Genomic DNA, 14,175 nt, shown 5'->3' with positions numbered 1-14,175 from the left:
GCCGATCCTGCGATTGGAGGGTGATGGGGGTCAACGCCTGAGGGCTCCCAGTATGTGAGAGGGGGCAGGCTGGGCTGAGGGACACTCTCCCCCCCGCACCCCCGCCAGTGCACGAATTTCGTGCACGGGGCCCCTAGTACATTAATAAATAATAATATAAGAATAAACTGTGCTTCGCATACTCATAACTGTAAGCCTACTTTTGCCTCACCCTGTAAAGTTTTCCAAAGAGCCCTTTCCACAAATGTCTTCCTCATGAGCATTGTGAAGCAGTGTTTTTCCAAAGTATTGTTTTATGGAAAAGAAAATTTCCAGTTATAAAAATTGTGTGTGTTGCATAGTGAATCACAAAGTAAAACACATTTCTTCCCATTATCATAATGGGGGGGGGGGGGGACACCTCAGTACACCGAAGAAGTAAAAGTAACCTTCATTCCACTTGGACATATTTAAAGACAAGGAAGGCTTCCACTATAGCCATCATGGATAATATGATCCCTTCAGATTTCCCCATCTTCTTAAATAAGAGTATAGAAAGCACAACTGAACTATTTCTTTGGTTAAGTTTAACCAATTTAACCAAACAATCATTAAAGAAAAAAATGGTTATTTTGCTGTGCTATTTTAATAAAACAAGACCATTAGGAATTCACCCTACACTAAGCCTCAAATTGCTATAATTTTATCTCCTTTATTATTTTTCTTTTTTAAAGATTTTTTTATTGATTTCTTTAGAGAGAGGAAGGGAGAGGGAGAGAAACATTGACGTGAGAGGAAAATATCGATTGGCTGCCTCCTGCTCACCCCTCATTGGGGATTGAGCCTACAACCAGGCATATTTAAAAATTAAAATAAAATAAGCATGTCCTCGAGTGAGGATTAAAAAACTTAAAAATTAAAAAAGACAGAATTTTGAAAGTAACAATAAAGTGACTCATCATATGTAAGGGTCCTCAATAAGATTAGTACCTGATTTCTTCATCAGACATCATGAAGGCCAAAAGGCAATGTGATGGCATCTTTAAGTGTTGAAAGAAAGAGATGGTCAAACAAGAATGCTATATCCAGCAAAACTATCCTTAAATATGAAGGAGAAATTAAGATGTTACCAGATAAATAAAAACTGAACTTGTCATTGCAACACAAGGCTCGTGGCTCAGTAGCTGGGCATCGACCTACGAGCCAGGAGGTGATGGTTTGATTCCAGTTGGGGCATATGCCCAGGTTGTGGGCTCGGTCCCCAGTTTGGAGTGTGGGGGAGACAGCCAATCGGTGGCTCTCTCTCATCATTGATGTTTCTATCTCTCCCTCTCCCATCCTCTCTGAAATCAAAAGGAATATATTGGGGGAGAGGGGAAAGACATGGGGAAAAAAATACATAAGGCAGTCATTCATATGGCAATGAAAGAAACTAGCCTGTAACTCAAATCAATCATGCATAAATCCAGTAAAGGTAACTTACCCAAGTAAATATGAAAGAGAAGATGAATGCATTTTTGGTTTGTTAAATTTATTTTCTCCCATGTGATTTCAAAGACATTCAATAAAGCAGTAATTATGCATCTGAGTTGATGAAAACACAATGTACAAAGATGTAATGTGATAGTAACAACACAAAGGAAGGGGAGGGAATGGAGCTACATAGGAGCGAAGTCTTTATGTAGTACTGAAATTAGGTGAATATTAACCAGAACTGGTTTTAAGTTCCAGGGCAACCATCAAAAAATAACATGATAAATTAAAGGAAACAGTAAAATGGTACAATGGAAAATCTCTCTCTCTCTCTCTCTCTCTCTCTCTCTCTCTCACACACACACACACACACACACACACGGTAGAAATGGCGGAATAGAGAATAAAAACAGAAGATAAATAGCAAAAGGGCAAATGTAAATCCTACCTTATCAGTAATCATATAAACTGTAAATTAATGAAACACAATTAAAAGGCATAGACTGGCAGAATGGATAAAAAAAAAGTATGATACAACTATATGCTTTATATTCAAAGATAAAAATAGGATAAAACTAAAAGGATGTAAAATTATGCACCATACAAACTGTAATTAAAATAGAGCTGGAGTGGCTATACTAATATCAGACAAAATGTACTTTGAGACAAATATTGTTACTAGGGACAAAGAAGAACATCCTATGACAAAAGGGCTAATTCACTAATAAATTATAACAATTAACAAACATACAGAAAACAAAACACCTGAAGCAAAAGCTGAAGTGAAGAATAGACAATTCAACAATAGATGGAGACCACAATACCCACTTTCAATAACTAATAGATCAACAGGAAACATAAAACTTGAACCCTATAAAGCAACAAGACTGAAACGCCATCTATAGAACTCTACCCTGCCACAACAGCAGAATATACATTCTACTCTAAAACATACTGAACATTCTCTAAGATAAACCACAAAAAGCAAGTCTCCATAAGTTTAAAAGAATTAAAATCGTAACAGCTATGCTGACAAAAATGTAACAAAATTAGAAATTAATAACAAAAAAATTGAGAAATTCAAATATATGGAAGTTAAACACCACAATCCAAAATAATGAAACAATGTACAATATTTATCATTCCACATTACAATTAGCATATTACACAGAAAACAAATGAATTCAGTTCTTAAATAGAATAAACTTCAAGAACTCATAGTAAATAGTCTAACAATCTTTTCTTTAAAAAAATTCAAGTTTCGGTTTCTATACAAATTATACTCCAACAAGTTTGAAAGAACAAAAAGGACAAAAATAAAACAATTTTAGAGCTGAAATCAATTATAAAAGCCCTCACTTTGAAATCATAGAACTATGTAACATGTACATTGCTGAAGTTACAGTTATCCTTAGCCTAAGGTAGGCTGATGCCTCCTACCTAGAAAGTTTTCACTGGCCTTTTTATTTGAAATTCATTTGAGAAACACCTGTATGCACCACTTTTCCTCTTCCTCCTAAAAACTTCTGAATCACTTTGTCTATTTTAAATGTTTTAAGAATTTGGGGAAGGGATTTTGTTTTGTTTCTGCTGACCTTAACATGGGAAAGGAGTAGAATGTTCTGTTGCATTGGTATATTTGCCATGGGAAACTAAAGAGTAACTGCTTGTTTGATGGCAAACTGAAACAGTGACATTCTGCCATAAGCCAATTTATCTTTCAGTTTCCCTCTGTATATGTAAATATGCACTGCCTTTTAAAAAATATGACAGGAAGCACTTGATATTCAAAAGTAAGCACTGTCATTATTTAAACCTTGTCCCCAAAATAATACAGCTATGGGTCAAGCTCTGGTACAAGGAAATAGCTTTGTAATGAGTATCCTATGTTATACTGTCAAAGTTAAAATTTTCCTATAAATTTGACTTTTTAAGCCCTAGACAGTTTGCTCAATGGAAGTGTCTTGGGTTCCATTCCAGTCAAGGGCCCATACCTCTGTTGCAGGCTCAATCCTCGGCCCCGGGTCAGGACTCATGTGGGAGGCAACCAATCAATGTCTCTCTCTCACATCAATGTTTCCCTCTCTGTGTCTCTCCCCCTCCTTTCCACTTCTCTAAAAAAATCAATGGAAACGTATCCTCCAGTGAGGATTAACAAAAATAATTAATAAATTATATTTTTTAAGATTTCCTTCATTTACATGACATAATATCATATATATATATTTAAAAGCCTAATATGCAAAGTGTCCCCTAGGGAGTTCGACTGGGAGACCGGGAGTTCGATTGATCGCTATGACGTGCACTGACCACCAGGGGTCGGTGCAGAATGAAGGAAGGCCCAGCCAGCAGCTGGCAGCCGGGGAAGGGAGGCCAGGCCCAGGGAGGGACCCTACCTGTGCCTCTAGTCTTTAGATAAAACTTCACAATTCAAACTTAATTACTATAAAAGTCAATGGAAAATTTCCAGTTCCTTCAAAATGCTTCATTCCTCCCAGGTCCTCCCTCTAACAATTAAAAAAAATATTCTGGACATATTACAACAAACAAGCATAAAAGTATCTGAAAGGTAGAAAAAAGGACACCATACTTCCTAAAGATTTGAGGAATGAAAAAGCAGTGAGTTCCCTGGGTTTTTTTTACTGCCTCCCACACTTCCCTAACAGGGTGCTGCTTCAGAAGCCCCCAATCCAGTACCATCATCAGAAAGAGAAAAAAAAACGCCAAGAAAAGCCTTTCCTCCTAGCCAAAGGACTGGGGAAAGGGTAGCTTACCAACAGAAACCTTTTCAGCAGTACCCACCACACTCCAGGCAAACATCAATGAAAATCTGCATGCACAAGACACACGTGAACTCTCCAGTTTCAGTGGACAAAGCATGCAGCTAATCTTCATACCCTCTTCCCCTCTGCCAGAGTGAGGAGCAGACAGTGTGAATCCAAGTCCCCTAACAGAGTAGTGTTGGCAGGACAAAATGGGCAGCTAATCTTCTATCCCCCACATGGGTGCTCCAGTTCCCCTGCCAGGATGGTATGGATGAGGCCGAGTATGAAGCTGATCTTCCAGGCCAGTGGTTCTCAACCTTCCTAATGCCGCGACCCTTTAATACAGTTCCTCATGTTGTGGTGACCCCCAATTTCACTGTTACAAATTGAACATAATGAAAGCATAGTGATTCATCACAAAAACAATATGGAATTATAGATGTGTTTTCCGATGGTCTTAGGCGACCCCTGTGAAAGGGCCAAAGGGGTCGAGGCCCACAGGTTGAGAACCGCTGTTCCAGGCCTTGCAAAAGCTCCAATACTCCTGCTGGGTCAGAGGCGAGGCTGAAAAGAGGAACTGCTCTTCCATACCACACACCCAGTGGGTGCAAGTGGTATTCAGATTCACTCATTTAAGGTTGTGTCAGTAGGCTCAAGGACAAACTAGGCCTCCACCATCACCCAGCAGCAAAAAGACTTAACAAAGTCGTGTGAGGCAGGATTAGTCACTACTACACTTCAAAACACACACATAGGCCCGGTGTCAGCAGGAGCCAGTGAGGAGCTGAACCCGCATCCCAGCATCAACAAGACTGAACAGGTGGCGTGAGTTGGAGCCAGTCAGCATTCCACTTTCCCTATCCCTAATGTCAGCAGGGCTGTGGCGAGCTGAACCTCTACACCCACCCAGCAGTGAGACTGAATGAAGCCAAGTTAGATGGAAGAGCCGACAATCTGTTTCATCCCTTCTCTGGTGCTGGTGGTGTGCTGAGCTTCCACCACCTGGTATCTGACATCAGCGCAGGGAAAGTGGTACCAAGTAGGAGCTCCTGCTCCATCCTGTAGGAGGAGCAGAGTGTGTGAATTAGCCCTTCACTTCTCTCCTGCTAGGGAAGCTTATCTTACTCCTCCACCCCCCGAGGCAACAAAGTGGTATAAACTGGTACCCAACTTTTGCCAGGAAGATGTGAAAAACAAGGGGGGGGGGGGGGACTGAGCTTGAATTCCATTAGTCAAGACAGTATGACTCAGTGTGCCCTACTTTTGCCAGGGTGGTTGTCAATAGGGCCCCAGTGAGAAGCTGAACATACATACATACCCACCCAGCCCATGCACTACATCTCAACAAGGAGACTGCTTACTATGAAAAGAATGAATGGGACAGTTCTCATAATGAAATCCACATCCAAGGTACAACCAAAATTTACTCACTATACCAAATGCCAGAAAAGTACGAGGTGAATAAGAAAAAAACAATCAATATATGCAACACTGAGATGAACCAGGTTTTTGATGAAATATTTGACAAAGACTTTAAAGCAGTCAACATAAAATGCTTCAACAAGCAATACAACTGTCCTTGAAACAAATGGAAAATATCAGCAGAGTTATTTTAAAAGAACCAAACAGAAATTACAAAACGAAAAATACAATAACCAAAATAAAAATTCCCTGGATGGGCTCAACAGTAGAATGGAAATGATAGACAATAGAGTCTGTGAACAAATCAATAGACTTTAGTCAACCTACTATATGAGAAAATAGGCAGAAAAAAACAAAAGAGCTAAGATTCTTAACAGAGTCCCGAAAGAAGAGTGGGATTTTAAAAAGTATTCAAAGAAATAGTGCTTGAAAAATCCTGAAATTTGACAGAACACATTAACCCACGGAAAGCTGAGTGACCTCCAAATAAAATAACACTAAAGACATCCACATGAAGATACATTGTAATAATTTCTGAAAGCTAAAGATAAAAATTCTTGAAAGCAGCTGGAGGAAAATGTGCATTACTTATAGAGGAATACCAATTCAAATGACAGCAAATTTCTGATCTGAAACAATAGAGAACAGAAATAGCAAAATTTTTCACATACTGAAAAGAACTATAAACTGTGAATTCTATATATGGCAAAAATACCCTTCAGAAATGATGGGAAATAATGACAATCTCAGAAAAACTAAGAAAACTTGTTGCTAGCAAAGCTACCTGAAAGAATGGCTTAAAAAGTGCTTTAAACAGAAAGGAAATGAAAGCAGAAGGCTGGGACTTCAGAAAGGATAAAAGAACACGGGGATAGATAAAATTAAGGGTAAGTATAATACACTATTATAGTAAGCATGAGTTTCATAAATCATATTTGCAGGTTGAAGCAAAATTGATCACACTATCTGATGTGGTGTTCAATATTATGCAGAGAAAATACTTCAAATTGTATTTTCAAAGTAGAGAGGGAAAAGTAATTTAAATGGAAGTGAAATTTCTATACTTCACTAGAAGTGGTAAAACATCCATACTAGAAGATGATGGTGATAAATTATATATGAATACTGCAATACCTAGAGCAGATACTAAGAAATCTATAGAAAGAAACATACTTAAAAACACTACAAATCATGTGGAATCCCAAAAATATATCCAGATAACCCATAGGGAGGTAAAAACAAAAACAAAAACATGAAACAGAAGAATGAGAAACAGAGGAAACAAACAAAAAACAAATAAAATAGCAGACTTAAACCCTAACATAGCAATAATTACTCTAAATGTAAATACAACCAAACTTCGTTTCTCGAACATCTCCCATTTCGAACAATTCCGAACAATTCGGTTCTCAACCACGTTGTTCACACAAAAAATGTCTCGGTTAAACTTTGGTTCCTGAAACTAACAACCCTTTCAAGCTGATACCTCAGCATGACAAAAAGCGTCTCTCAGGCAACAAACAAAGGAGAATGCTTTGTTGCTGGCGAAATCAAAGATTAGCGCAATTTTAAAACATAAAGAGGTCATCAAGAGTGCTATGGTTGCTAAGGGTGTGAAAGAGACAATGATCACAGACAATTGAAGAAGTAGAAAAACTGTTGTTGATTTGGAGAAATAAAAAGCAGTTAGCATTATGGAGGCAGTGATGTATGAGCAAGCAAAGATGCTGCATACTGACCTGAAAGACATCCCTAGACCCAGTGCTGAAAGTGATTCGTTTAAGGCTAGTAGGGGGTGGTTCGATAAATTTAAGAAAATATGTGTTTATTTATAGATTAAACAGTACATTAGACATGTACTGCATATAAGAAAAGTTAAAATGGAATCATTTTGGGGTATGAAACTGGTTAATTCAATTTACATTATTTCTAATTGGAAAAAATGACTCAATTTTCAAACAAATAGCTTCTCACACAGCCTTCCAGAACAAATTAAGTTCAAGAACCGATACTCCACTGTAGTCTAAATAACCAATTATAAGAGATTAGAAGAGTAGTTGTTTAAACGACCTAACAATATGCCGTCCCACACAAATAACATCACTTTGAATACAATGACAAAGGTAGATTGAAAGCCAAAGTATGGAAAAAATACACATCATTTAAATATTAATTATTTTTAAAAGCAAGAGTGGCTCCATTACTATCAGATAAAGTGGACTTCAGAGCAAGTAAAACTACTAGTAATTTTAGTAAGACAAAGACATTACATAATGATCAACCCACCAGAAGATATGACAATACTAAATGTGTACACATCAAATGATAAAGCCTCAAAATACAAGAAGCAAAAACTGACAGAGATAAAAAGAAAATAGACAAATCCACAATGATAGTTAGAGACTTGGCAACACCATATTCTTAACAACTGATAGAACTACTACACAGAAAATCAGCAAGGCTACAAAAGAACTGTCTGTCCGGTGTGGCTCAGTGCTTAAGAGTTGACCCATTAACCAAGAGGTCACTGGTTCCATTCCCAGTCAGGTCACATGCCAAGGTTTCAGGCTAGATCCCCAGTGAGGGGTGTGCAGGAGGCAGCCAATCAATGATTCTCTCTCATCATTGATGTTTCTATCGCTCTCTCCCTTCCTTTCTGAAATCAATTTTTAAAAAAAATTTTAAATGCACAGAACCGAATGAAAATAAAAATACAACATATAAGAATATGTGGGTCACAGCCAAAGTAGTGCCGAAAGGTAAATGGATAGCACTAAATTTTTACATCAGAATAAAGGAAAGGTCTCAAATCAATAGTCCAAAAGACATGAACAAACATTTCACCAAAGACACTATACAGGTGGAAAATAAGGACATGATGGATGTCCAACATCATTAGCCATTAGAGAAATGCAAATTTAAATCATAATAAACTATCACTATACACCTATCAGAATATCAGAAACAAAAAATAGTAATAACACCAAATGCTGGCAAGGATGTGAAACTGGGAACACTGGCAAGAACTGCTGATAGGGATCTAAAATGGTAGAGTTGCTCTGGAACAGTTTGGCAGTTTTTTATAAAACTTAATGTATAGCTATCAGCAACTGCACTCTTGGGCATTTATTCCAGAGAAAATGAGTTCACAAAAACACCTGTTTATAGCAGTTTATACGTAACAGCCAAAAACTAGAAGTAACTCAGTTGTCCCTCTTCAATGCATAAATGGTTAAAGAAACTGTGGTAAATCCATACCATAGAATACTTCTCCACAATAAAAAGGAAAAAAGTACTAATACACACAACTCAGATTAATCTCCAGGGAGTTCTGCTGAGTGAAAAAGGGCAATCGTAAAAGGACACATACTGTATGACCTTATTTACATAACATTCCTCAAAATTATAGAAATGGAGAACAGAATTGTGCATGAACAAGTGAGGGAGTGAAGAGGTGGATATGGCTATAAAAGGGCAACAAGAGATACTTGTAATGGGAGAGTTTTGTATCTTGATTGTATCAATGTCAATCCTGGTTGTGATATCCTACTACAGTTTTGCAAGATCCTACTCTTGGGAGTAACTGGATAAATGGACATGAGATCTATTGTCTGACAACTAACTGCATGTGAGTCCACAATTATCTCAAAATAGTAAAAAAAATTTTAAAAGCCAATAGAAAAGAACTTCCATTTTCAGAAATTATTCATGATAGCTAATCTGTCATGTGATGTCCACTTCTGTAAGTACAACCAAATCCAACAAGCCAAAGAAACAGCCAAAAGAAATACATCAAATTAGACAGGACTCTACCTTTTCCTTCAGATATTTAGAACCCAGTTAATTCTTTTCATAAAATTATGACTATTTAAGGACTGGATAATCTTTACAGATAACTTAACAATAAAAGTTATCCTTTGACATCTGAACACTGTTTACAACACCCTGGCCAAGTCTGTCAATGAGCAAACTTGAAGAACTTCAATGACAAGACCCATTTCATTTTATCTATCCATTTATCACCTTTGAAAAGCTATTACAAAAAAAGTTTCTCTTTTAAGACCTATACTCTGAATCTACCCTACAAACTCCAAATCTTTAAGTGTTGGCTTATAATGAACATACGTACATACATACACACACAGAGAGCAAACTCCAACAATAAAAAGTTTACATTCAATAGATCAGAAAGTGCCTCACCTAATGCCAAGTGGTTCTTCCTATTCTTAAGGAATCTAAGCGTCCTTACTCATCTTTGTTAACACCCAAATGCCCAGTGCCTAATAGTACATATTTATTCAGTATGACACTTATCAACTCACATTTCAGTTTTCATTTACCCTGTCATATGAGTTCCCAGCAAACAGGTAATTATACCCATCTTCTAGAATTAGAAATGTCAGAGCTGACCTAAGAAATAACAATCCCAACTATAAGATAGAACCAGTTTGAAGAAGTCAAAACACTAACCATTAATAAACTGGCCAACTTTCAAATCAATCTAAGACTAACCGAATGATTAATCATACTAGAATTACAAAAAGATAACTCTCAGTTCTATTATGTCCTACGTTCATTTGGTTTCTGGTCTTGAAGGCTTAAAATCAAAGAAAATTATAATCTAAACAAAGTTCCACTGTGCCCTCCTTCGGAGTCAAAATCTTAAATAATTGATTCAATACTAAAAATCCAAATGAACAGGCTCGTAAATTCTGGTGCTAGTCACTTTGGAAACTCTTAATTCCCAGACCTTCATCTTAACAAATGGTGAAACTGGGGACAAGAATTATGCAAGCTGACGAAAGTAGGCAGCAGACCCTAAAATTCAGGTCCTTCAGTTTTCTCATCTGTTCTTCCCAGTATATCACACAGCCTCCCAAACAAACCAGCCTTTTGAGCACCCAGGCTGAGAAAACACTGAAGCCTATTAACTATGTTAATGGCATATGTGCTTACAGCTATTTTTTCAAGTTAGAGCAGTAAGTTCCCTAGGGATCAGTCCACATTCTCGTCCCCTAACACCCTACAACCAATAGGAGAACTTAAGAAAATATGTGAAGTGGTCATAGAAAACCAAAAACCTGTGTGGTAAAATCCATGCCATCTAAGCCTAACCAATCCAGAGGCTCTAAAGCTTTTTTTTTTTCTCCCCAACATACTCCTATCATTAACACCTCTACCCAAGAGTAAGTAAACTAAACTACATAACTGAAAATTATGGAGTCCACAGTTAGGTTAAAAAGTACACAGCTACACTGACCCTCAAAGAGTTAATGACCCCCCAAAAAAGTAAAGTACTATTGTTCTAGCTCCACTACCAGCCAATCTATAATGAAAATAAAGATGTTCTACTATGAAATAAGTTAATAATACACTGCACCCTGTACCGTTTTCAAGGAATCAGGAATGCAAGTTTACCTATTTTACTTTCCTATAATAAAAACCAAGACTAAATCAAGAAGGTGAATGACTCCTGCAAATATAGGATATTACGTAGTATAAACTATGGCTACTTCTATAAACATTCAGGGAGTGAATTAAATTGGTATTCACATAGCCTCATAATTAGTCACCATCAGTAAAACCAAAAAATTTGCCAATTTTTCCAATTGACACTTCACAGTATATATAATTAAGCAACTGTTATCTTAGGAAAACAAATGTGAACATATTTTCAATTAAGACTTTGCATGTTGAAGAATTTCTACCTTCAATACCATGTATAAAAAGAGTACTAGAACATCAAAATAACAAAAATCACCAAAACCAATCCCCTCACCAACATCTCACTACCTAAATAACAGAGAACCACTCTCAAACCCAAGACAATTCAATATAAAAAGTACTAATATTTTCATATAGCAAGCAGTAACATCAGCAAAGCATTTGAACAATTTGTATACAGTATAATCTCATTTGTTTAGTTAAAAGAAATACAACAGCGTATTCTTACATATGTGTTGAAATAGGAAGTTAGCCAACAAACCTTCTATTAGTGACTACCTGAGAATAGGAACTAAATTACTGGGAGTTAGTGTGGGAGGGAGATTTTCTTTTCACTATAACATCCTTTATGTAATTTACAATTTTGTGCTATGCATAGGTACACTATATCTATTCAAAAAAAACTTCATTAAGTTATTTCAAAAGTCAAAGATAGGATCATGGCTGCCATTAGGATATTAGCAGTGAGGATAGAGAGAAAAACAGATTTGAGATTTAAGATGCAGAAATGACAAGATATCTTGACTATTAGGACTTGATAAGTTAAGAAAAAGAGAAGTCAAGAATGACTCCCCAAGGTTTCTGGCAAAGGTAGTGGTAACTGCCACTTACTAAGATAAGGAACGTCAGAGGCAATGATAAATTCAGTTTACATATATTCAGCTTAAGGTGCCTTCAAAATACCCAAAGTAATCAAGTGGTAATCAAGCATACATGCCAGCTGGGAGCAGAGTAACTAAAGAAGACCTAGAACAAAATCTCCTTGCAACGACTAAGATGTGATCAGAGAGAAAAAACCAAAGTAGTGAGACGTTATGAAAGCCAAAAAAGACCTTTTCAAAAGATTTCAAATTTGCTTCTATCTCCCCCCCTCATTCCTAAACTACAGCCTTAATTTAAATCTAATTGTCTTTTCCAAGATGATAATAACACGTATCATGTAGTAAACACCGTCCATGCCAGGCTCAATTCCAGGAACTTTTATATACTTTTCCTTAACATAAAATGCAATAGCCTGCCAGAAATCTATTACCACTTCAATTTTACAGATGAGAAAACTGAGCCTCTGAACGATGAAATAATCTGCCCAAGTATCACAAATCTAGTAAGTGGCAGAAGCAGAATTCTACTCTAAAATCCAAGTGTTGCTACCTATCCATCAATATTTCATAACTAGGTTCCTTTCCCTTCCACTTTATCCTTCTCACTATAGCCAATAATATTCCCATAAAACCTACTTCTGGTCATGTCACTTGCCCTGATTAGAGTTGAATTCAATGACTCCCTAAAACATTCTATGGCCCACAGTGGTGGGGCCTTCTTCACATGCTCAGTTACCTCCTCTCAATCCCAGAGACACCCTACACTCTACCCACACTAAAATATTCACAATTCCTCAAACACCCTTTAACTTCATACCTGCAACTCTCTGTCCTTTATCCTCTTGCTACACTTCTCATGTTTGATAAGCAAGACAAATGTTATATCTTTGTGTAATTCCCCTCTCCCACTTCTCCAGTCAACATTACTTTCCAAATATTGGGAATTGTGTGGATAGTTTAAATTACTCATAATCCAAAGTTCTTAAATGTCTTAATTGCTCCATCTTTAAAAGCTCACAGCACATTGCACATGCCTTAATTCGTGTACTTACTGTATCATATGATCATTCGGTCTGTCCATCTCGCTCCAGAATACAGGGACAAAGGCCAGGTCTGTCTTGTTGCCCCAGAATTTGACAAAGTCCCTCACTCACAGCAGTTCAACAAACGTTTCACAAATCAATCAAGCAAAGCAAGAGCTTTTCTAGTTCTCATTCTGATACTTGAAAATTAAAAAAACCTAAAACATGTTTTGTTTTAAGTATGTTTTTATTGATTTTAGAGAGAAGGGAGAGGGAGATAGAAACATCGATGAGAGAAACATCAACATCAATTGGCTGCCTATCTTCCATTGCTCTAAATTAAAATAAGTTAGATGTCCTTACATAACTCTTTTTTTCTGTCATTGCTGTTAATCCTCACCTGAGGATATTTTTTCCATTGATTTTTAGAGAGTGGAAGGGACAGAGAGACGGGGAGAGAGAGATTCATCGATCGGTTGCCTCCCATGTGTGCTCTGACAGGGCCAGGGATCCAACTTACAACCTATGTACTCTTGACAGGGAATTGAACCCGTGACCCTTTGGTGCTCAGGCTAGCGCTCTATCCACTGAACAACACTGGCCAGGGCCATAATACTCTTAACTATAACAAAACCCAACCTTCTTCTTGAGAATGAACTTAGTATCATTTGTTTATTCTAATGCAGACAAAATACTACCAGACAAAACTACAAGAATACATTCACAACAGAATGACACCAACAGTTTTAGTAATGTAGAGAAGCAGAGAAAAGATAGAAAACAGGTAATAATAATAAAAAGCTTGTAGAATAAAGTGGCAAACAGCCCACAAATTAGCTGAGAAACCTAAAACTATCTAAATGAGGGATTACTCCCACTCTTCTAGGTTATAATTCTTAATCAGGTCCCAAATGTCAGCCTGGGCCAAATCAGGCCCAAAAGTAAAGTTATCAAGAAATAGATGCTAAAGATCAAAATGAAGGAGTACAGTGACTTTCACAGTCACCTAAAATGCAAAGAAATAGGACATAATAAGGATACATCTCTACTTCATTCACTCCTATCTCCACTGAAGGACTATCAAGTTCAGAAATATCGCAACTTGACAAGTCCTTTACAGGTATCTGTAACAATATGCACACTAGAGCCCAGTGCATGAAATTCATGCACGGGGGGGGGGGGGGGGGA

General features: G+C 37.2%; 1 protein-coding gene across 18 annotated transcripts in view; it reads right to left on the bottom strand.

Annotated features, from left to right (window-relative positions):
- The window catches only part of KDM6A (lysine demethylase 6A), a 160,166-nt gene that overhangs the window by 137,412 nt on the left and 8,579 nt on the right, over positions 1-14,175 (bottom strand). For 6 of the 18 annotated variants that reach the window (XM_014457437.2, XM_023755387.1, XM_023755385.1 and 3 more), the window contains exon 1: positions 970-988. The exons of the other annotated variants lie outside the window; for them this stretch is intronic. The gene's annotated coding sequence lies outside the window, so the exon portion shown is untranslated. Of the gene's footprint in view, positions 1-969; positions 989-14,175 lie in introns of those variants that run through there. 18 annotated transcript variants of the gene reach the window in all.

This window comes from Myotis lucifugus, unplaced genomic scaffold (assembly GCF_000147115.1).
Source record: "Myotis lucifugus unplaced genomic scaffold, Myoluc2.0 scaffold_76, whole genome shotgun sequence".
Taxonomy (NCBI): Eukaryota; Metazoa; Chordata; class Mammalia; order Chiroptera; family Vespertilionidae; genus Myotis; species Myotis lucifugus.
Note: the sequence above shows the minus strand (reverse complement) of the source record. Positions and strands in the feature narration are given on the sequence as shown.